The sequence below is a fragment of the Peromyscus leucopus genome, chromosome 8a, assembly GCF_004664715.2.
Source record: "Peromyscus leucopus breed LL Stock chromosome 8a, UCI_PerLeu_2.1, whole genome shotgun sequence".
Lineage (NCBI taxonomy): Eukaryota > Metazoa > Chordata > Mammalia > Rodentia > Cricetidae > Peromyscus > Peromyscus leucopus.
This window is the reverse complement of record NC_051085.1, coordinates 20,086,410-20,108,469: the sequence shown is the minus strand read 5'-3', so window position 1 is coordinate 20,108,469 and position 22,060 is coordinate 20,086,410. Positions and strand designations below refer to the sequence as shown.

Here is a 22,060-nt window from a genome sequence, read left to right as displayed (position 1 = left end):
CCTGTTAGGTTTTTACGATGTGGTTTAAAATAAATAACACCCTTATTCCTAACATACAAGTAGTAAAGTAGAAGACCAAATCTACTTATGACAGGAATTTGATTGACTCAAAACCCTATTATATGTCCACTCCCAAATAAGCCAAAACTCTTTGAGAACTTTTTAAAATAGGCAAGGATTTTGTTTCAGAGATTTTTGCACTTGTAAGATGTGTGCGCTTCTCTATTATTTGTGAAATTCTTCTCTTACCTCCTGTGTTATCCACATTTATATACACTATGGCTCTGAATGTTCTTCTCCACAATCAGCAACTGCTGATGACTGAAAGATCCTTTTAAGTGACTGAAGTTTACTTTTCTGAGCTATTATTCTATTAGCGATATTAAAACACCCACAAATGTTTTTACTTCAAAAATGTTTTTAAGCAGGGCATGGTGCCGGAACTTGGGAAACAAAGACAGGTAGATCGCTATGTGTTTGAGGCTGGCCTGGATTACACAGTGAGTTCTAGGACAGCCTGAGCTACATAGTAAGATCATGTCTCATAAAACAAAACCACAAGAAATGTTTTTTAAAAGCTATGAAGACAGCTGATGGCACTATCAATACAAAAATACAGTAACATTATTTATTTGTGTATTGTAGTAGAGAATAAGAAATAAAGTATCAGTTTATAACACTTACGTAATCACTTCTGTATCTCAGCCTTCCTTTGAAATGAAGACCCACAGTGGTCAGTGTTCAGTTCCTGCACCAATGCTGGTGTACTTAAAGGCCGAAAGCCACTTTGTAGTGCTCAATAAACTAAGAATAAAGATTCCCCCAAGAGCTGCTTAATGGAGAGCAGAACTGGCAGCATTAGTTACCAGCAATCTGTTTTGGCAGGATGTAAATAATTAGCAAGGTTGTTTCCATGCTTTTAGAAGGAAAAATTACAATGATAGTTTTAAATCACTACTTTCAAATAAACATCACTCATCATATCTGGCACCTCAATTGATCCACTTAAAGATGATCCCTGGAATTAAGTACTGTTTTACACAAATAGAAGAGAGATATAAAAACATAAAATGTGTGCTTTAGGATATACACTCTTCAGATTCAATGAAAATAATTTCAGTTTCAGGTTTTTTATATGGAGCATGCAATCAAATCATCTGTTTAACACCATTATTAGAAAGAGCTTTAAAGTTAGACTCTTGTTCACATTCTATTGTTGAAATGCACTAAAAATGTAAATTGTTCCAAACAGTGGTTGGCAAATACAAGAGATTGTACAAGTTTAAAAATTATTGAGAAAAATTAAACCTATAAACCATTGGATGTCTAATTTTTTTTAACATTAAAATTAAAGAAGTTAATAATAAGTATATTTATGTTTTCTACATTTTTTCTTACACCAATTAACTTAAATCTATGAAAACTAAAAAAATGGATGCAGGGAGTGTGTTAGGACCAGAAGAGTGGACTAGCCAAGAGGCACTAATCTTTTTTCCCTTTTCTTTTCTCAATGCTTGAGCTGCTGATAATCGTGATGGATGCTGCAAGCTGGGAGACAACATGTTGTGGAAAATGGAGTCTATGTCTGCGTGTGGAGACAGCATTGGACTGTATGCACTGTGCCCTTTTGTCAGAGACATGGAAGTGGTTAAGTAAAGGAATAACATAATTAAGAAGGAAAATACTAGAGAATTTTCTGATATCAGATCAATTGCTGAAAATCACCAGATGAAATGAAGGCTACTTAAAAGCTCACATATTTCCTACCCATCAGAATAATTAATATAAGAATGCATTTTATTATTTACAATGCTGTTGTTGAGTGCTATGATTATATGTAAAACTCAAACATAGAACTTAATGAAAAGTGCATTTAATATAACAAGATTTTATTTAGATAATTAGATTATATAATTAAAAACCAGTTAGGAACTCATACTGTGATTTTCTTAATTATCTTTTAATTTTGTGTCAAGTGGCACTGTGTAATGAAAAATCATTTTTTTGTTAAAATTGAATTGATTAAAGTAATTAACTTAGTTGCCAAATTAAACTTTACTATATCTATTTGGGAAATCTCATTGTAATACTTTTTGCTAATGGTAACTATGAATCCCTGCAAATATAATTCTTTTGTGTTATATTGGTTTAAATTTTACTATTTCCATTCAGGCTTATAAGAAAGCATTTTTAGAGATCGGCACCATTACACACACTTGATAAGAAAGAGAAATTAATTTTCCAAGGAAAATTACTTTATCAGTAAGAGAAAGAGCCAGGATTTACATTGAGCACTCCCCGACTCTGACATCTGTGCTGCTAATGATCATAAGATTTCACGTCTCACTTGGGAAATTATCTCACAAGTGCTTATTGAGCTCTTACAACATTCCTACAAATTGAAGACACTGGTTCTATGAGAGCAAATAAACCACACAAAACATCACATCCTGTCGGGGATTTCAGTGGGGGCAAATTCGGTAAGCAAAGTACACAGTGTGATGCAGATTATGATGTCAAAGAGAAATCATGGGACAGGAGTGAAGGAGGTCGAGGGGGTGGGTTGCACTTTTACAAAAGACACTCAGAGAAGCAATTCCAGGAAGGTCATAGAGGAAACCATTCTAAGAAGGTAACACATTGAGTTAAACCTTGAAGAGGCTGAAGATTATTTGTTATGGCTAGTTAGGGAATAAGCATGGTTGCCTGGCAACCTCAAGGCACATCAAGGAGACCAGAGTGACTGGAACAGGGTAAATGGGATTACAGAAGAGAAATCATAAAAGAGCATTTTTGAAAGATTTGTTTGTAATTCTCCATCTCTCTCTCTCTCTCTCTCTCTCTCTCTCTCTCTCTCTCTGTTTCTTCTCTCTGTCTCTCTCTCTCTCTCTCTCTCTCTCTCTCTCTGTCTCTCTCTCTCTCTCTCTGTCTCTCTCTCTGTCTTCTCTCTCTGTCTCTCTCTCTCTCTCTCTCTCTCTCTCTCTCTTCCCCTTCTCTATCTGTGTGTGTGTGTGTGTGTGTGTGTGTGTGTGTGTGTGTGTGTGTGTGTGTGTGTAGTCTAGGCACCCAAGGTTGTGAGTTGTTTGATGTGAGTGTTGAGAATCAGACTCAGGTCCTCTGCAAGAGCAGCACATATTCTTAACTTCTGAGACACCTCTAGCCCCATAAAAGTCATTTTTTTTATGCTGATAAAATAACTTTGAAGAATTTGGGAGAGATGATATTGTGGGAGACAGTGTTCAGGTGTTGCAGAGAACAGGTTAGATTGGAATTTCAGTGGAGAGGCTGGACTTCTTGGGAGCAACGGGTGAACAGATGAGCAGAGTGTCTCTGTTTTAACCCAAGATCAATCTTATTAGGTAGGAAAGATGTGTATGTATGTGCACAACACTTGGGTGTTTGTGGATGTTTTCTTCTGATGTTCTCAGTCACTGAAAATGAAATGTTTATGCATGGCTACACAGAACTATAAATATTTAAAGTAGGTGGTAAACCACAGATATTTTGTCATGTTCAATTAATGCCTAGAATATGGCATGACATGAGGCAATAACCTTTTAGAAGTTATAGCTGGCTGACATCATGGTTAAGTAGTTTCATTGTTATTGTTACAGTAAAAGTTATGCTCATACATCAAAATAGCTATTTTTCTCTTTTCCTTTTATTTCTCAGAAATAAGGAGATTTTTCATTATAATCTGCCTCATATTTGAAAATAAGAGATTCTACCCCATGTACTATTGTTGGCATGAGAGGCAAAGTGTCCTAGGGTAGAGTAGTGTGGGTGCTTTGTGACCGCACCAGGGACTTCGTTGGTGACATGGCTGAGGGACAAAGCAAGAAATGCATACTTGTGCTTTCAAATAACACATCCCAAGAATCTGATAACATTTTTTGTCTAACTATTTTAATATCTACCACTGCCCTAGGGAATACTTAAAAACTATATTGACAAAAACAAAGCAAGCAAGCTTTCTGCTTTCTCTCTCCTTTGTGCCAAAACCCAAAGGTTTGTCTCCTTACTTCTTTGCCAGCAGGTACTATAGAAGGACAGGGTGAGATTTATTCAAGAGGAACAGTCTCAAATGATTTCAAAATGGAGACGGTTTAAAATGTTGTACATTTATGCTACATTTAGAATGTTCTGTGAACTTGAAAGGATGTTTGGAGTTCGGTTTAAAAACAGTGGGATTTAGTGTAATAGATTTGGCAGAGGATTGTGTGCAGATCATGCAGCTGACACACTGATGCAGACCCAGCTGACTAACACGGACCATGTGTTTGCTCTGGCAGAAGATTTGGAAAAATAATTTGGAGAAAGGATTCTATTATTCAATGGATTTCACTTATGTTGTTCTTTTGTGGGACTGTTGAGAATTTTCTAATCATACTTGCAAAGGTAGAGCTCACAAGAGTCTTCCTAGTGTCTGGGATCATTTTGGAACCTTTCTTGGGGGAGGAAGAAGATGGAAGAGTATACTTTTACTTAGTTCATGTTTTAATTACTCACCTCCTAGAAATAGGTTTATGACTAGTCATGTCTCAAGTGATAGCACCTCTATAAATTTTCCTGTTTAAAAACAATTTTATAACATTCTCCTTATCAACAATTCTAATACAGTCATGAAATATAGAATTTTCTATCTACACTTCAATGTCAATAACAGTACTAGCATTTCAATAATGTTTAAGTGTGCCCTTTTAACCTTTGTTGTTTGTATGTTTAGCCATAGATCTACTTTTTTATTCGGATTAAGATTGAAGCTTGGGTCTTGTTTGTTAGTAAATTATTTGAATATTGCCACACAGTTTCAAAAGAGTTCCTCGGCCTATTAAAGTCCAGAATTATAACTGTTTACTAAAATTTGGACACATTAATGACAGGATGGAGTCGGGTCTGGAAAAGGCTCTGAATCCATTTTATGGCCTTGAAAATTGCTTCAAAGGCTGCACTGACCACTATGACATACACTTGTTGAATGTACTCCTAAACTGACTCTAGGAACCAGGCGCACTGTTTTCTCCTCTGGATTAGCTTGACTTTCTGTTTAAAACAGTTTTATAATTCTCGTGTGTGTGTGTGTGTGTGTGTGTGTGTGTGTGTGTGTGTGTGTGTATAAGTGCATGCCTGTTATTTTCACATGTGTGGAGGTCAAAGGACAACCTCTAGAAGTTGGGTCTCGCCTTTCGCCTTGCTACTTGCTATGGCCGGGTCTCTTGTTTCTGCCACTGTGGAGTATACTTCATGCGAGCTGGCCTCTGACTCTGCAGCCAGTTATCCTATCTTCATCCCCCATCTCTCTGTACGAGTCCTAGGATTGCAGACACACACCACTGCATCCACCTTCTTACATAGGATCTGGGAACCAAACGCAGGCCATCAGGCATGCCCTTCTAACATTTTCACTCACTGAGCCATCTCTCAGCCCTCGGGTGGCTTGATTTTTCTGAGCCCTGTTGGTAAACTATGACATTCAGTAAACGTTAGTTTCTTCAGAGAAGTACGACACATTCTTAAAACTATAGAAAGTTCAGTATAGCATTTAGCAAAGTATGTGATGTCCTCATACAGAAAAGAGTTGCAGGCTGACAGCCCTTCCTTCCTCCCCAGGAGTGTGTCTCCTGTAACCCAGACTGGTCTCATACTCTGTATGCAGGTGAGGTTGGCCTAGAACTCCTAATCCCCCTGCCTCTGCCTCTCCTTATAGAGTGTAGGTATAACACTACACCTTGGAAGGCTTAGTAATCAGAAAAAAATTATTTAAAGATAACTCCATCTCTATCTTTTGATGACATTGGATTATCTAGACACTATAAGACAGAGTTGCATTTGTATAGAAATGGGTATGCTTGGGGCTGGAGGGATGGCTCAGTGGTTAAGGGCACTTGCTATTTTTGCAGAGCTTCTGAGCTCAGTTCCCAGCACCCATATGGCGGCTCACAACCACTTGTAATTCTAGTTCTAGTGGTCTGTTGGCCTCTTCTCTATCTTCTGAGGGAACTGCACATATGTGGTGCACTTACATACACACAGGCAAAACATTCATATACATAAAAATACCTTTTTTAAAAAGGATATGCTTATACCTAATTAATATCCAAGGTTGTTATAACTATGTGATATGGATTGTGCTAGGTGTATGAGATGCTTTTCATCCCCAACAATTGCAATGTGACTATAAATATGCAAATAATTAACTCATCTCATGCCCTTAATAAATGTCTAAAGGGATAGACATTTATTACTACTCCTCATGTATTATAATATATGTGAATTTTGTAATCGAGTGAATGCCAAGAAGAGTTGTAAAGTTCCTCATTTTTTCTATCTATTGCTTGTCTTTTGGAACACTGTTGAGTATTAACAATCCCTAAAATAGTACAAATTAAGAATTGCTAGTGTCTTCATAGACATGTAGGGTGTTGAGAGCGAGTTGAAGATGCGATGCCATTACCCACAGTGAAGGGGTTGGTCAGGGTTGGATGGGAAGGTTAAGTACCATTGTCAGCATATTCTCACAGGTATAGAGAGAATGTTCAGGGAGGGAAATGATTGCTGACAGACAATGGGAGAGGTGTGTGTCTAATCCACAAAACTTTCTGCAGCCAATTTTATTATCTTCATTTATTAATAGAAAACAGAAGACCAGAGTCCAGAGCCCAAAAAGATAAAGCTAGCATGTATAAAGGTTAGAGTTCATACCAGGGTGGTCTCCTTTTAAAGACATTTGTTCTTTGTTCTAGAGTTTTCTCATAGTGGTGGACTGGGAGAACTAGCTTTTCTTTTTTAAGCTATATGCATATGCTTTGTATTCTCAGGAGGCATTATGTTATTTAATTTATGAATAGCACTTGCTTTTCCTATTTTGTATGGGAAGGAATTCTGAAGCAGAGATTGTGTAATCTTCATAAGGCTGTAAGTTACTTATTTATGAAAATGATTCAAATCTAATTCTGGGTAGTTTCCAGATTTGATGGTGGAATACAGCATGGTGCATGGAGTTATAGGCAGTAGAGTGAGGCTAGGTGTCATAGCTGTACACTGTGCAGGGGGAATTAAGGGGTGCACAGCCTCAGGACAAGTCCAGAAAAACAACCAGGAAAAAAAATGGAACTCAACATTGCAAATACCCACAGGTGAAACATAAGAAATGGAGTCTCTGAAGAGAAGACTGCCATCTTGCAGGACATGGAAAGCCACACCAGGCTTGCCAATTGAATTGTACTTTTCACACTTATTATGTATGTCTGTGATGAGATAGTTGGTGACAGAAGTGAAACACAACTGTACTGGTTGGTTTTATGTCAACTTGACACAAGCTAGAGACTTCAGGGAGACTCAGTTGAGAAAATGCCTTCAAAAGATCTAACTGTAGGCAAGCCTGTAGGGCATTTTCTCAACTAGTAATTAATGGGGGGAGGGTCTAGCCTATTGTTAGCAGGGTCACCCCTGGGCTGGTGGTCCTGAATTTGCTATAAGAAATCAGGCTAAGCAAGCCATGGAGAGCAAGTTGCTAAGCAGCCCTCCTCCACCATGGCCTCTGCATCAGCTGTTGCCTCCAGGTCCCTGCCCTGCTTGAGTTTCTGCCCTCACTGCTTTTGATGATGAACTCTTATATGAAAAACATGTTATGAAAAACATGCTGCTTTTGGTCATGTTGACTCCACATCAATAGTAACTCTAAGACACTGTTTATGGGGGAAATATGAGCAGTCAGAGAAATGTTCTGCTCCACGGTTGAGAAATGAGTGACTATCCATGAGAGGGAGCTCTCTAATGTGCATGTCCATCATTGCAAATTCTACCTGAGCCCTCACTTCTGAGCCACTGCCATGAGATAAATACTGTGGCCTTCCCCACCTTCATTTTTCTTGATTTTCCTGAGTATTTACTTTCTTGGTTCATTTCTTCATTCCTTCTTTCCCAGCTGGGGACCATGTTGCCTGTGCCTGATCAGAAGCTAGCTGCCTGTGCATCCAATGTGAGTGTCTGCTTCAGTAGATTCACCCATTTGTATGAAACACACACACACACACACACACACACACACACACACACACACACACAGAGAGAGAGAGAGAGAGAGAGAGAGAGAGAGAGAGAGAGAGAGAGTTAATAGAGTGAATAAAACTCAATCAGAAGGGAGGGAGGGATAAAAAGGAGGGAAGGAAACAAGAAAGAAAGAAAATAAAGGTAGGTTTGGGGAATGTGGCCAGTTGTCCACGAGAGAAGACAGTGTAGAGGCTGAGACTATGAGAACAGAGCCAGCTTTTATTCTGCAACTTGTAAATAGTGCTCCAAGCTTCTATTCCTTTGAGTATGTTGTTTCTTCTATCTAGAATATCTGCTCATTGTTTTTCTGGAAAATGCTCACTTAATTTTGACAACACAGTTCAAAACATCACTCTCCTGCCTCTTTTCCTTTTCTAACCAGTATAGCATTGGATGCTTCCTTTTGAAGCCTTTAATCTGGTATTTCCTTAGGTACTTATTATAAAAGCCATTGGACTTCAGGACTTTTCAATCTTGTCCCTAAGTATGGATTATATAACCTTGTGCTATTACTCTGAACTCCTTTGACCTCAAGATGAGAGAGAACAAAAGGCTTTACACACACATAAATACACACATGTTGGTTAAGAAAACACTTAAAATCCAACAGGGGCTCACATAAGCCAACTTATCCCTTTCTCTACCCAGGACTTCCTTCATGTTCCCTCTCCACCACACAAGATCTGACCAACTGTCGTCTCAGCTAAGGTTTCTGAAGACCTCCACCTGGCCACCAGAGTAAACTCTCACTATTCTCAGCATGTTTATGAGACATCTTCTACATGTTTAGCATATGATAAACAAGGAACAACTAAATTTCAGAAGACTTATTAGCACCATTAGATGAATTATGGAGTATGATTGGTATTGAAATCAACTAATCCTTTTTAGTTTGTGGCCCTTTACTGGGGAAGATGGCTGTGTCGGATTGTATTTGAGTCCAACATCTTGTTTCCGATGATATCTATCAACACCCTCACCATTGTTTTTAATTGAAGAATTAATACTTCATCAAAAATTTTCCTTTTGGCTGTAAAATTTTGATTCAGCAGTAAAGTCGGGTTTATTCATTTGGAGAACAGGAATTTTTTTTTTCTGCTCCATGCCAAGTCTAGAGTGTGTAGGGCAGTAGATATTTATTGCTTTTCAAACATCATTATTTTTTCCATTCACACATCCAGTGAGAACTGTGAGCTTTGTAAGCAGATTTATGACTGACAAAAAAGAAATACAGTGATAAATTCATTAATGACTGTTTTATCTTCTTGTCCATTCACTGAACTTCCCATGTGCACATTCACAGTAATTTAATAACAAAAAAAATTAGAGTGAACAAAGCAAAATGAAATGCAACAGTAGCAATTAACTGGTAACTTGAGAGCAGTGGTTCTCAACCTTCTTAATGCTGTGACCCTTTAATACAGTTCTTCATGTTGTGGTGACCCCCAACCGTAAGAAAATTATTTTTCCTGCTACTTCATAACTAGAATCATGATACTGTTATTAATCATAATGTAAATATCTGTGTCTTAGGTGACCCTTGTGAAAGGGTCATTTGACACACACCCCCACACACAAAGGGATCGTGACTCACAGGTTGAGAAACAGTTTCCATGTGAGAATAAAAAAGCTTGCTTGTCTATGCTTATTATTCATGTTCTCAGATAACTCCTGAGTCTTTAGACTATATTGATCAAAGATAGGTGTGAAGCAGAGATCCATGGTATGATTTAATCCTTGAAAATAAAATGTTTATCTTAGAAATAGAATGTAGGTCCTAGTTTTGTGGATGGTGATGCTAACTGTGCAAATTCAAGACTATTGAGTCTGTAGCTTTTGATCTGCTATCAACACAAGGCTTGCACACTGAGAAGTGGTAAGGGATCATTAAGTAACAAATACCTTCAAGGTTGATGAATGGAAACATTCACAGTATGAATCTGGTGTGGCATTTTTGTAGTATCTTTAGCTTCTACTCACTCATAGGCAGATACTTTAGGAAGTGTTTTCACTTCTCTGTCCCTAAAGGGTGGAAGATCAATCAGCTTAGGGGGATCAAGTGGGGGTAGGGTGGGGGGAGAGTACTGAAAGAGACAACTGGAAAGGGGATCATTTCAGGATCAGGTAGAAACCTGGTGCAAGAAAAAATCCCTGGAATCTACAAGGATGACCCCAGCTAAGACTCCTACCAATAGGGTACACACAGGCTGAACTGGCTACCTCCTGTGCCCTGGCAAGACTTCCAGTGGAGAGACTGGGACACCAACCCAGCCAAATAACCTTCAACCTACAATCTGTCTGACTTATGGGATGTGCTAGGGTAAGAGTGACACAGAGATTGTAGGAGTGGCCAACCAGTGACTGGTCCAGCCTGAGACTCATGCCATGAGAGTGAGCTCACCCCTCACAGTGCCTGGAGCACCAGGATCCAGAGGCTGGACAATTCAGAGACCTAGGATAGAACCAAACACCACTTAAGAAAAAAAATGTTAACGTAATGATGCTTAACAATTTTCTGCTGTACTCATAGATTGGTGCCTTAGCCCAATAGTCATCAGAGGGGCTTCATCCAGCAACTGCAGCAACTGATGGAAATAGATACAGAAACCCACAGTCAACATTAGGTCGAACTTGGGGAATCCTACTGAAGAGAAGGAGGAAGGAATTGTAGGAGCCAGGGGCAGGACAAGGACATCACAAGAAAACCCACAGAATCAACTAACCTGTGCTCATAGGGCTCACAGAGGCTAAACCGATAACCAGGGAGCCTGCATGGCACTGGCCTAGGCCCTCTGCATATATGTGATATATATATCTTGGTCTTCTTGTGGGACTCCTGGGAGCAGGGCCTGTCTCTGACTCTTCTTCCCACTTTTTGGACCCTAGTCTTCATACTGGATTGCTTTGCCCAGCCTTGATAGAAGTCGAGGTGCTTAGTCTTACTACAACTTGATATGCCACGTTTTGTTGATATCCATGGAAAGCCTGCCCTTTTCTGAATAGAAATGGAGGACTGCCATCAGGATGTAAAACAAATAAATAATAATAAAAATAAATAAAATAAAAAAGAAATGCCTTCATAAAAGCAGCTTGTTGATGTCACTTTCTATATTTTATGGCACTTATGATCCCTTCCAAAGCTCTCTTTCTGAGGATATTTTTTCCTTTTCTGGGCTCAATTAAGTTAATATTTTTTTAACCCATGAGGCCATAATGAATTTATTGAACTCTAAATAGTCTTAACACACTACCACTCAAGCACTGAAAGAAGGAAAATGTGAATGTGAGAATTTTTCTTTTCTTTTCTTTTCTTTTTGCAGTTAATTTCCTAGATTCTTTTTTTCAAAACCCATTTGGCTACTCTTAAATAAACTTCATATAATGAACAGAGGATTTTTATTTGGGTCTACCCACTCTTTTCCAAACTAAAGGTAATGAAAATTCTACTCTGACCAACTAAAGAAATTTTAACAACCTGTCTAGTGGTTGGATTTAAGTATAGACACCTGCCACTGGATTGACAGAACAAATGCAAATTCATTGCCAGCTGTTGGAGCTCAGTGAATGAGGGAACACTCCATTTTTCATGCCTCAGCAGGGGAATGAATTCTTCCACTTAAGTGAATTTCCACATAAATGCCACAAGCTTATCTTCTACAACAGATATCAGAACGTATTAGAGACTTCCTGAAAACCATTCTGTGATGTCCCCGCTGTGTGGCTTTATAGCTGACTATTACAGATTGACTTCTACTTCATTTATGTGTCACAAAGCTACCATTTTCTGAGCTTACTGTTCCCTTTGAGTTCAGGATTCCTGAACATCATGGAGGACATACCACAGTCCACTCTTGCTGACTGAACCTGGAGGTGGCAGCCAGCAAGCCCCAGCCATCCTCCTGTGGCCATCCCCAAAGAGTGCTAGTCACATGTCCCCAGCCTGACTCTTCCTGTGAGTGCTAAGAGTTTTAACCCTAGTCACAAGCTCCCTTAAACAGCAGCAAGTGCTCTTACCTGCTGAGCCATCCCCAGATTCCATGTACCTTCCTGACAAGCTCAATCATCTTCAAGCCTAACTCAATATTTAAGTTACTTTGTCTAATGACTTAATGGACTCCACACTAATTCGTTGAATCCTCTGTCCTGGGTTTTCCACTGCTTCAATATTTGTTTTTCAGTATAGAATCCCATCTGTGCTAAGTTTTAAACTTTTCTCTATGGTCTTTTCTGCTAACACCGGGGGCTAAAATGCCCAGGGAATGCACACCATTAGTGCTACTCCAGCACAGCAAACACAGAGAAAAACATCTTCCTGTTTTTAGAGACTCACCTAGTGCCCAGCACACAATGATGCTGCTGTCTCTGGGTGCTTCAATACATCTGAGAACTGAGGTCGGCTGTGGAAAGAGTGGAAATCTGAAATCAAGGGATTATCTTCAGGACTGAGCTCTCTCTGGAGACTCAGGGAAGGACTGCCTCTTTTTCATGCTGTTGCCACATTATAGTGCCAGTCAGCATCTGTGGCATTCCTTGGCCTCAGGCCCCCATCACTCCAGCCTCGGTTTCCATTTTCACACAGCTTTCTCCTATGTGGTTTGCCTCTTACTTCATCACTTTTCTCCTCTGGGGATTTATAGGACTGCACTTAGAGACACCCCCTTTATACCTCAGATTAGGTCATTCTTTTCAAGACACTTAACCAAAACACACTGATTTGCCATAAGTTATAGTTTGCTAAAAGTTGTAGTCACAGGCTCTAGGCATTAGCACATGAAATATCTTTGACAGCTATTATCAGTTAAATATATAGTATTAACTTACTTTCAAATAAAATTTCCCTCTTAAATATTTAAATTTTCAAAATGTTGAATTATATTTGCTGAAGAGATTATAAAACTTTATCTTGTAATTCTCTGCTTCCTTAATCAGATGGTGGCTTTTGAAGGGCAATTTCATATCTCTTAAAATTTTTTAATTTTTTTGAGAATTACATGCATTAGTACTGTATTTATATTATTTCTATCTCACTCTCTCCCTGAACTCTTATCTTAGTCACCATTGTATTGCTTTGAAGAGACACCACGATCAAGGCAACTTTTATAAAAGAAAACATTTAAGTCTTCGAGGGAGCATTATTATTCCAATTGGCGTAGATTCATTTAAATTAATTATCTGTGTATATAAATACACTTACATGTATACAGCTAGGTCTGTACGCTCATGATGACTGACAGGGACCTGTGTGGATTGAATTAGGATTGCAGGAGAATAGAGTGAGGATTGGGGAAGAAGCAAGTGATGTGTAGAAGCTGTGAAGAAAGTATGAGGTGGTTAGGTGATGTGAGTTACAGTCCTGGAAAGAGTAGCGGCAAAGAATTGAAATATCTCAAAGATGCACGAAGCAATGATGTCACATAGCTGGACTCTCATGTAGTTTATCTGTTTATAGAGAAGCACTACAGGGCAGTTGAGTTAGTCAGAGTTCTAGAGCAGCATGGATAGAAGCAATACGTATAAGAAAGGGGATTAACACTGTTTTCCAGAATTCAGGCTGTGTAGTCCAACTACAGCCACTTGCTGGGCGTACTAAGAACCAGGTAGTTTCTTAGTCCATGATGCTGAGTGCTTAAGTAGTCCCAGATAGGTGATGAAAGCCTAGGGGACTCCCTGAGGGCTGCAAATCTTTAGTCCACCCTAGGAGGCCAGAGAGGCTGGGCTCTGGTGTCAGTGAGGGATGAAAGATGCAGAGGAAATGAACTCACCAGCATCGAGAGAGGGCAAGCAGTCCCAAACAGCAGCTTCTCCCTTGGACCAGATTATCTAGGCTGCATTGCAGGTATTGCACACTCTGGGGGGGGGGTCTTCCTTCCTCAGTTAATCCTTCCAGATAATATTCTTACAGACTTTCCCGGAAGTGTGTTCTTCTCTTGATTCATAGATCTAATTAAATTGAAAACCAAGACCCCATGTAAGCTGTACTGTCACCTCTTCATGTCAGAGATAAAGGACATTCTGTATCATAAACGATGTTACATCAAAGTCTACTGCTTTTCATTTGTTTAGAGACTTGTATTGGATTAAAAATTTGGCGAAGTCAAACCCTTCTGTTTAGCAAAATTCTCTTTAAAATTCTACTTCATCATCTCCTAGCTCTAGTTTTCTACTTAGATTTCAGAGAGTTGCAGAGATGATTTGTTTCCAGGGCATTTTTTTTTAGAACAGAAAAACTGAATTTCCTTCATAACAAACTGCCTAATTTATTCCTTCTACCTATGTTGAGAGAAAACTTTATTAGATGTCTGGATGAAATTAATATTTTGAAAATAGTAGACTCTAAATATTGCTGGCTCAAAGTAAAGTCCGTCTTGTGGGGAGACATGGGTCAAACACTCATTAGTTTTACAGTTTAATTATAACTACTTATCTTTTCTTCTCTTGTCTACGAAGTGCTAAGACCGCATCTCAGATCCTTGTACAGGCTGGGCGATGAGTCTATCTCTGAGTCAACCCCAGCTCTTTACTTAAAATTTTGTTTTGATTGGGCTGGGGATATGGTTCAGTGGGTAAAGTGCTTGCTATACAAGCAAGAGGACCTGAGTTCAGATTCTGAGCATTCACGTAAAAAAGCTGGGTGGCATGGCAGTATACAGCCAGAACACCAGCTTGAGTGTTGGCAGCTGTGGGAGCGGCAGATCTCAGGGCCTTGTTGGACATACAGTCTAGCTGAAATGGCAAGCCCCAGATTCTGTGAGAAACTGATTCCCCCCCTTTAAAAAAAAAAAGGCAGAAAGCAACATATGTGATGTGGACCTTTGGCCTCACATGGGCATGTGCACCACCACTACTGCCTCCAACACAAATGCATACATCACATATGCATCAGAGAAAAGGTACAAAAACTATTTTGAGACAGAGTCAATCTTGCTATCTTTCTTCCTGAGTAGCTGCAGTTACAGGTGCAGACCACTTTGCTGGGCTTATTCGTTCATGTTTTATAAACAGGCTAACCTTGAAAATAAGATTTGGCTTCTTACTTCTTAAAAATCGTTCCAAGCCCATGAAATCATGTGTGTGATTCCCGCTGCTCTGTTCCGGCACTGTAACTCAAATGTGCAAACACGTATTTCCCCTTGACATGTTTATAGTCTCATGGTTGGAAGAGGAGTAATCACTTCCAGGTCCATCATTCCCAATACTTTGAGATTCTGTGGTGGAGAACATTTGGTTTGGAACTGAGGAACTTTCCAAGTTGTGGAGGAATTCACCCCTCTCCCCATGCATCATTAGAAATCTTTCTCTTGCTGTACCAAGGAGCCCAGTGGTCACAATGGACTGAGTCTCAGGGAGGCAACCTTCACTCTCCTTCCTGTCCTCCATCTCTCCAGCCTCATCCCCAGTCCTGAAGCAGGCCATCTCTAGGGGCCCGTCCTTTCTACCCCCTTCCCTGGGCACTCTGTGGAACCTTTCCGTGTACCCGGATTTCCCCCCTTTTGTGGATCATACCAGCCTTTCCTTCTAGCTGATTCCCATGGCCAGTACTTAGAAATTGTGTCTACCTGGTATTCCCAGGCGCCACATCAGTCTGGGTCTCCAGTAGGTGATTTTCCCTCTCCTCCCATACTCTGTTACAATCTTCCCAGTTTGATCCTCAGACCTGTAACATATCGCTTCCAGGGACCTCTCCTCCCATCCTACCCCCATTCCCAGGAGGCTCAGCCTCTCTTCTGGCTCTTCCACATTCCTTTGTGTCAGATGGAGATACCTAGAAGCACTCTACCTGGGATGGGCAGTGACCACACCAGCTGGGACTCAGGCAGGTGATTCATGTCCTCCATTACCATCTCTCCATTCTTGCTCTCAGACCCCTGGTAACAACTTGTTTACTGCAGGGTATTGGCATTAAAAAAAAAAAAAAGACATGCTGAACAATGGAATATAATTGAAGACCTAGACATAACTCCATGCATTATGGACATCTGCTCTTTAATAGAGAAGCCAGAAACACACACTGGAGTAAAAGCAGTATCTTCAACAATTTTTTTCTGAACTAACTGTATAGCTGCATATGAAACAATGCAAATAGATCCATATTTGTGACTCAACTCCTAATGAATCAAGGACATCAATATAAGACCAACTACTCTGAGTCTGATAGAGGATGAAGTAGAGCTGGGCAGTGGTGGTGAATGCCTTTAATCCCAGCATTTGGGAGGTAGAGCCAGGCAGATCTCTGTGAGTTCTAGGCCAGCCTGATCTACAGAGCCAGATCCAGGACAGGCACTAAAACTATACAGAGGAACCCTGTCTCAAAAAACCAAAAGAAGAAGAAGAAGAAGAAGAAGAAGAAGAAGAAGAAGAAGAGGAAGAGGAAGAGGAAGAGGAAGAGGAAGAGGAAGAGGAAGAGGAAGAGGAAGAGGAAGAGGAAGAGGAATAGAATTGAACTCATTAGCACATGAAAAGACTTTCTGAATAGGACATTGATGGCATAGGTACTAAGAACATTGTTAATAAATAGGACCTCATGAAGCATAAAAGCTTTTGTATAGCCATGAACACTATCATTGGGACAAAGCTGCAGGCTAAAGAATGGGAAAATACCTTTACCATTATACATCAGATAGAGGGTTAATATCTAAAATAATTTAAAAACTAAAAACAACAACAACAACAACAAAACCCTGCCAAAACCCTGGACATCAAGAAAACAAAGAACCCAATGAAAGAAATAGATACAGATCTAAACAGAGAGTTCTCAAAACATGAAACACAAATGTCTGAGAAACACTTAAAGAAATGTTCAATATTTTTAGTCACCAGAAAGTTGCAAATCAATTTACTTTGATGTCATCTTATATCAATCAGAATGGCCAAGATCAATAACACAAATGACAGCTCATGCTGGCAAGGATGTAGAGTAAGAGGAACACTCATCCGTTGCTGGTGGGAGTGAAAAGTTCTACAGCTATTATGGAAATCAATGTTATGACTCCTCCAGAAGCTGTGAATATATTTACTTCAAGATCCAGCTATACCACTCTGGGGCTTATACCCAAAGGACTCTACATTCTTTTACAAAGACACTTGTTCATCCATGTTCATTAGTGCTCTACTTACAATTGCCAAAAATTGGAAATAGTTTAGATGCCCATAAACATGAATGGATGATAAAAATGTGGTACATTTGCATAACAGATTCAGCTGTTAATGAAATAATGAATTCTGCAGGGAAGTGTATGGAGTTATAAAAAAAATCCTAAAGTGAGGTAACTCAGACCTAAAAAGACAAATATGATATGCATGTTCTTATATGTAGATATTAGATGTTATGCTTTGATAAGTACACCACAATCCATATAACCAAAGAATTTAGGTACGAAGGACTAGGGCAAGGGCTCACAAGAAAGGGGAAATAAAATATATAGTTATGGAGCAACATGGCTTAGACTGAAATGGAAGGATTAAAGGAGAGGAAGAGGGAAGAGTAGCATAAGGATGGGAAATACAGGAAGGGACAGCTAACACTCAGTGCTATTTGAAGGTCATATGCAATCCTATCACAGTAGAAGTTTCTCTAAATGTATATATATATATATATATATATATATATATATATATATATGCCACCAAATAATGGGAAAGACAAAACCCCAATTAAATATCTCTCACCATCAAAAGAAAACTTCAATACCAGAAATGGGTTATATCAGTTGAGTTGTTGACCAAAGGTACCCTATAGAAATCCTTGAACAACACTACTGGTTCCTCTCCACAAATTGATGGTAAGGTGCTACTGCTGAAGGGAACATGTATATATCTTATTGGACACAGAGAACTCGAGCTGGTGCTTACCTAGAGCCTTCACTAAATACCTTTTGATTTACAATGGTGATATGCCTGCAAGATATACTGATGCAATAGTGGCACTAAATTGTGGGTGTAACCAACCACCAAATTGGATTTAAGACCCAACCCATAAGATGGAACTCATACCTCACATTAGTGGCCAAAAGCCTAAGATTAGATAGCATAGAGGAAAACCAAATAATCTTATTTTGCTAAAGTAACGAAGCAGTAAAACGACTCCTAATGACATTCTGCTATATCCATAGATCAGTGTTTTCGATCAGTCATTATCTAAGAAGTTTCCTCCTGCAGTAGATGAGATCTAACACAGACAGCCATACTTGGACAGTATGCAAAAAGTGTAAGACCTTGGAACACTCAGTCATAAGCGGGATATCTTCATCAAATCCATCCCCTCAGGGCTTAGGGAACTATGCAGAATAGGAGGCCCAAAGATTGTGAGAGCCAGAGGTGATGGACAACACCAAGGAAACAGTGTCCTCTAGACACAACAGGGCTGACACACGTATGAACTCACAGAGAATGTGACAGCGTGGACACTGTCTGCACATATCCAAGCCAGATGGGGTCGCAGTGTTAAGGGAGGTAAGTGGCTATGAAATCCCATCAGTAACCAAGAATCTATCTCTCATTGACAACTGCTTGAAAATAAAAAAAAAAAAAATCAATTTTTTTCTAGTAGTGTCTCACTATCTATAAATACTTAAAAGCAAACCTCACAACTAGCAGTAAATGGCCAACACGAAACAAAGCCAATGATATTTTTGGAGAATATTCATCTATATGTATGCACATTTTTTTTACTTTGCTGATTTTTTGATTCCCTATTATCATTTTCAAGTTTGTGTTTTTGTGATTTTTGTTTGTGTATATATTTATGTTTCTCTGCATGTATATGTGGTAAATTTTTTTCTATGTGTCCTGATTTATTTTTCTTAGAAAAATTTACACCATTACTGGTACCATCAATTCATCAATAATCATGCCAGTTTGAACTCTGCAGCACAGTAATGTTCTCAACAGACCAGTTGACTTTCATCTCCTCTATCTGCCACATTAACTTTCTCACCTTAACTATATTATGAATAAATAATGGATACCGAGATCTGTGAACAGTTTTTAGCTGCTCAAATTTTAAGAAATAGTTTTGAAAGCAAAAATCACTTTTCACTTATTAGTTAAGGAGCTTTAATTATATATACATTTAGTGAATAGATACTCCTTGTAATGCCCTACATAAATGATTAAAACTTGTTTTTTTTTTTAATGCTTAGCACTTTATAGAGAGAAGGAGAAAACTGTGATAATGAGTGTTGAAAAGTCTTACAGAAATAATTTTGCCAACCTGATATGGTGGTGCATGCCTGTAATCTAGCACTCTGGAAATCTGATGCAGGGAATTGCCATAAATTCAAGTCAAGTTTGGATTAGACCATGAGATTGAGGTTAGTCTGTGCTACAGAGTGAGACCCTGTCTCAAAACAAAACACAAAAAGAAAGAAAGAAAGAAAGAAAGGAAGAAAGAAAGAAAGAAAGAAAGAAAGAAAGGAAAGAAAGAAAGAAAAGAATTTTCGACATCTAATAAGTCCTTTAAAAAAATGGAAGCTTTGCATTTGTAATCTATTTATTTGGCTAGCTTAGAAAGTATTTTTAATTCCCTAAAAGTTTGGTAATAAACAATGGATAATTTTAAAGTCCTTTTCCATTCTTCTACTATAAGTGTACTTAATTGAAATAATTTCGGAATTTTTCCCCTAGGCCAAAAAAGGGATAGGTGAGAAATGAAGCAGATTTTTATCACCTTTATATTTTTGAAGATGTTTTCTATGTGAAAAGCTTTATTAAACATGATAAAATTAATGTTTCTTAAATGAAAAATTATTTCTCTTCATTCCTTTGATCAATTCTATGAAAATAAAATGGAAATTGTCTTTTATTTCATGCAAATGTGGCGTTAAGCCATTATTAGTCTCTTTCCTTTAGCACCGAGAAAAGTTTATTGTACTCCAAACTTTAAATTAAAGCATGAGAATATCACTTCCCTTTAGCTAATTCTTAGAGTTATTATAGAAAGTTATTAGAGCTAAAAATATGTGCCCCAATCTTTTAATTAGTGATATTATCTGTATTAAGTTAGCTCTTACTGTGGAAATGACTGCCATGTAATCTGATGGATGAGGTTACTATTTTCTTTTGTTAATGATGGAAGATATCACACTTTTTCCAAGAAACAATTGCAGGCTTTGCCTGGGACCAACTCTTAGCTAACACATCACATTAAACATTCAGGAAAAAGGATGAGAGTCCAATAGCTTTTCTAAAACCCTCAAGTGTTGAGCTATAGATGCCAACCAGGGGTTTAAATCAACTTGATGCCTCGATTGTAAACTGGTTTAAATCTTATTTAATCAAGTTGTTTAATAAGGTTTATTTTCAAATTAACCAGAAGGCCACCTTTTCTCTGTGAATTCGAGAGTTTCAGAACCCAATAGTTCCTTTTTCTAATCATTTTTCTCTGGCTGTGTTATCCTGCCAGGTCTGCTCTGTAAGTGACCTGACATTTAGCTTCCAATGCCTGAGCAAAGATTGCAACAGGTGAGCTCCCACATAATGCTGCAAGGTTTTTCTTCTTTCGTCTGCTGTTGACATTTCAACTGGTGTATTGTCTATCTCTTTGAAAAATACCTCCAATTTTGTTTGTCATCTCCCACTGTCTTAGTCAGTGTTCTATTGCTGTGAAGAGGCTAGTGACCATGGCGATGCTTATAAAGGAAAACATTTAATTGAGGCCGACTTACAGTTTCAGAGGTTTAGTCTATTATTATCATGGCAGCACCCAGGCAGACATAGTGCAGGAGAGGTAGCTGAAAGTTCTAATCTGGATCCACCGGCAGCAGGAATAGAGAGGGATACTAGGTCTGGCTTGAGCATTTGAAAACTCAAAGCCGACCACAATGAGTGACACACTTTCTCAGACAGGGCCATACCTATTCTATCAAGGTCACACCTTCTAACAGTGCCAGTCTCTGGTGACCAAGCATTCAAATGTATGAGTCTATGGGAGCAATTCTTTTTTTTTTTTTTTTTAATTTTTTTTAAATTTAATTTAATTTTATTTTACAATACAATTAAGTTCTACATATCAGCCATGGATTCTCTTGTTCTCCCCCCTCCCCCCTCCCCTTCCCCCCAGCCTACCCCCTATTCCTCACCTCCTCCAGGGCAAAGCCTCACCCAAGGACTGAGATTGACCTGATAGACTCAGTCCAGGCAGGTCCAGTCCCCTCCTCCCAGGCCGAGCCAAGTGACCCTGCATAAGCCCCAGGTTTCAAACAGTCAACTCATGCAATGAGCACAGGACCTGGTACCACTGCCTAGATGCCTCTCAAACAGATCAAGCCAATCGACTGTCTCACCCATTCAGAGGGCCTGATCCAGCTGGGGGCCCCTCAGCAATTCTTATTCAAACCACCACAGCCATCTTTGCTGAGACTGCCTGTCTCTGTATATTCCCTGAAACTGCCTTTGTCTTCCATCAACAATCACAGCACATGAGATAAAGAGACTGAATGTTCAACCCTAAATGGAACATGTATAATCATATTACCACCAAGGCTCAGAGAACATGGTGGAAGAGGAGGCAGAGCATGTAAGATCTGAGGGATGTGGAGAATCTCTCTGTCTTCTGGTCATGACCTGGGTATTGAAAGCTGAACTCACAACAGCTGTGCTACCTGCACATGACTCATAGAACATCAAGCCTGCAAAAATCCCAGCACAGATGGGGCAGATGATCTTTAGGCATGATCCTTTACTGAGGAAAAATTGGTAATGGACAGTTGTTGGAGAAGGGAAAATCATTCTTTTTCAAGATATTGTTACTGTTAGGTTTGCCATGCTCCATACTTAGTCCCATATTCATGCAATACTAACTGAATTTAGTGGGTTATTAAAAAAAAAAGACATGAAGCTTGGAGAAGGAATATAAGAGGGTATGGGGAGTCCAAGTGGAAAATGGGGGTATATATGATCACATTTCATTATATTTGTGCATGAAATTCTCAAAAACAAAGAAGAATTGTTATAAAGAAGCACACTGTAACTGTACTTTCAGGCAAATCCCAGTCTATGAAAGAAATGCATT

The 22,060-nt window shown here is 39.0% G+C and overlaps 1 long non-coding RNA gene across 1 annotated transcript; it reads left to right on the top strand.

Annotated features, from left to right (window-relative positions):
* Positions 1 to 297: 297 nt before the first annotated feature.
* Positions 298 to 9,301, top strand: LOC119086884. The gene is made up of 3 exons (XR_005090270.1): positions 298 to 1,610; positions 7,928 to 7,981; positions 8,701 to 9,301. It is a non-coding gene; the product is annotated as an uncharacterized LOC119086884 (long non-coding RNA).
* Positions 9,302 to 22,060: the final 12,759 nt, after the last annotated feature.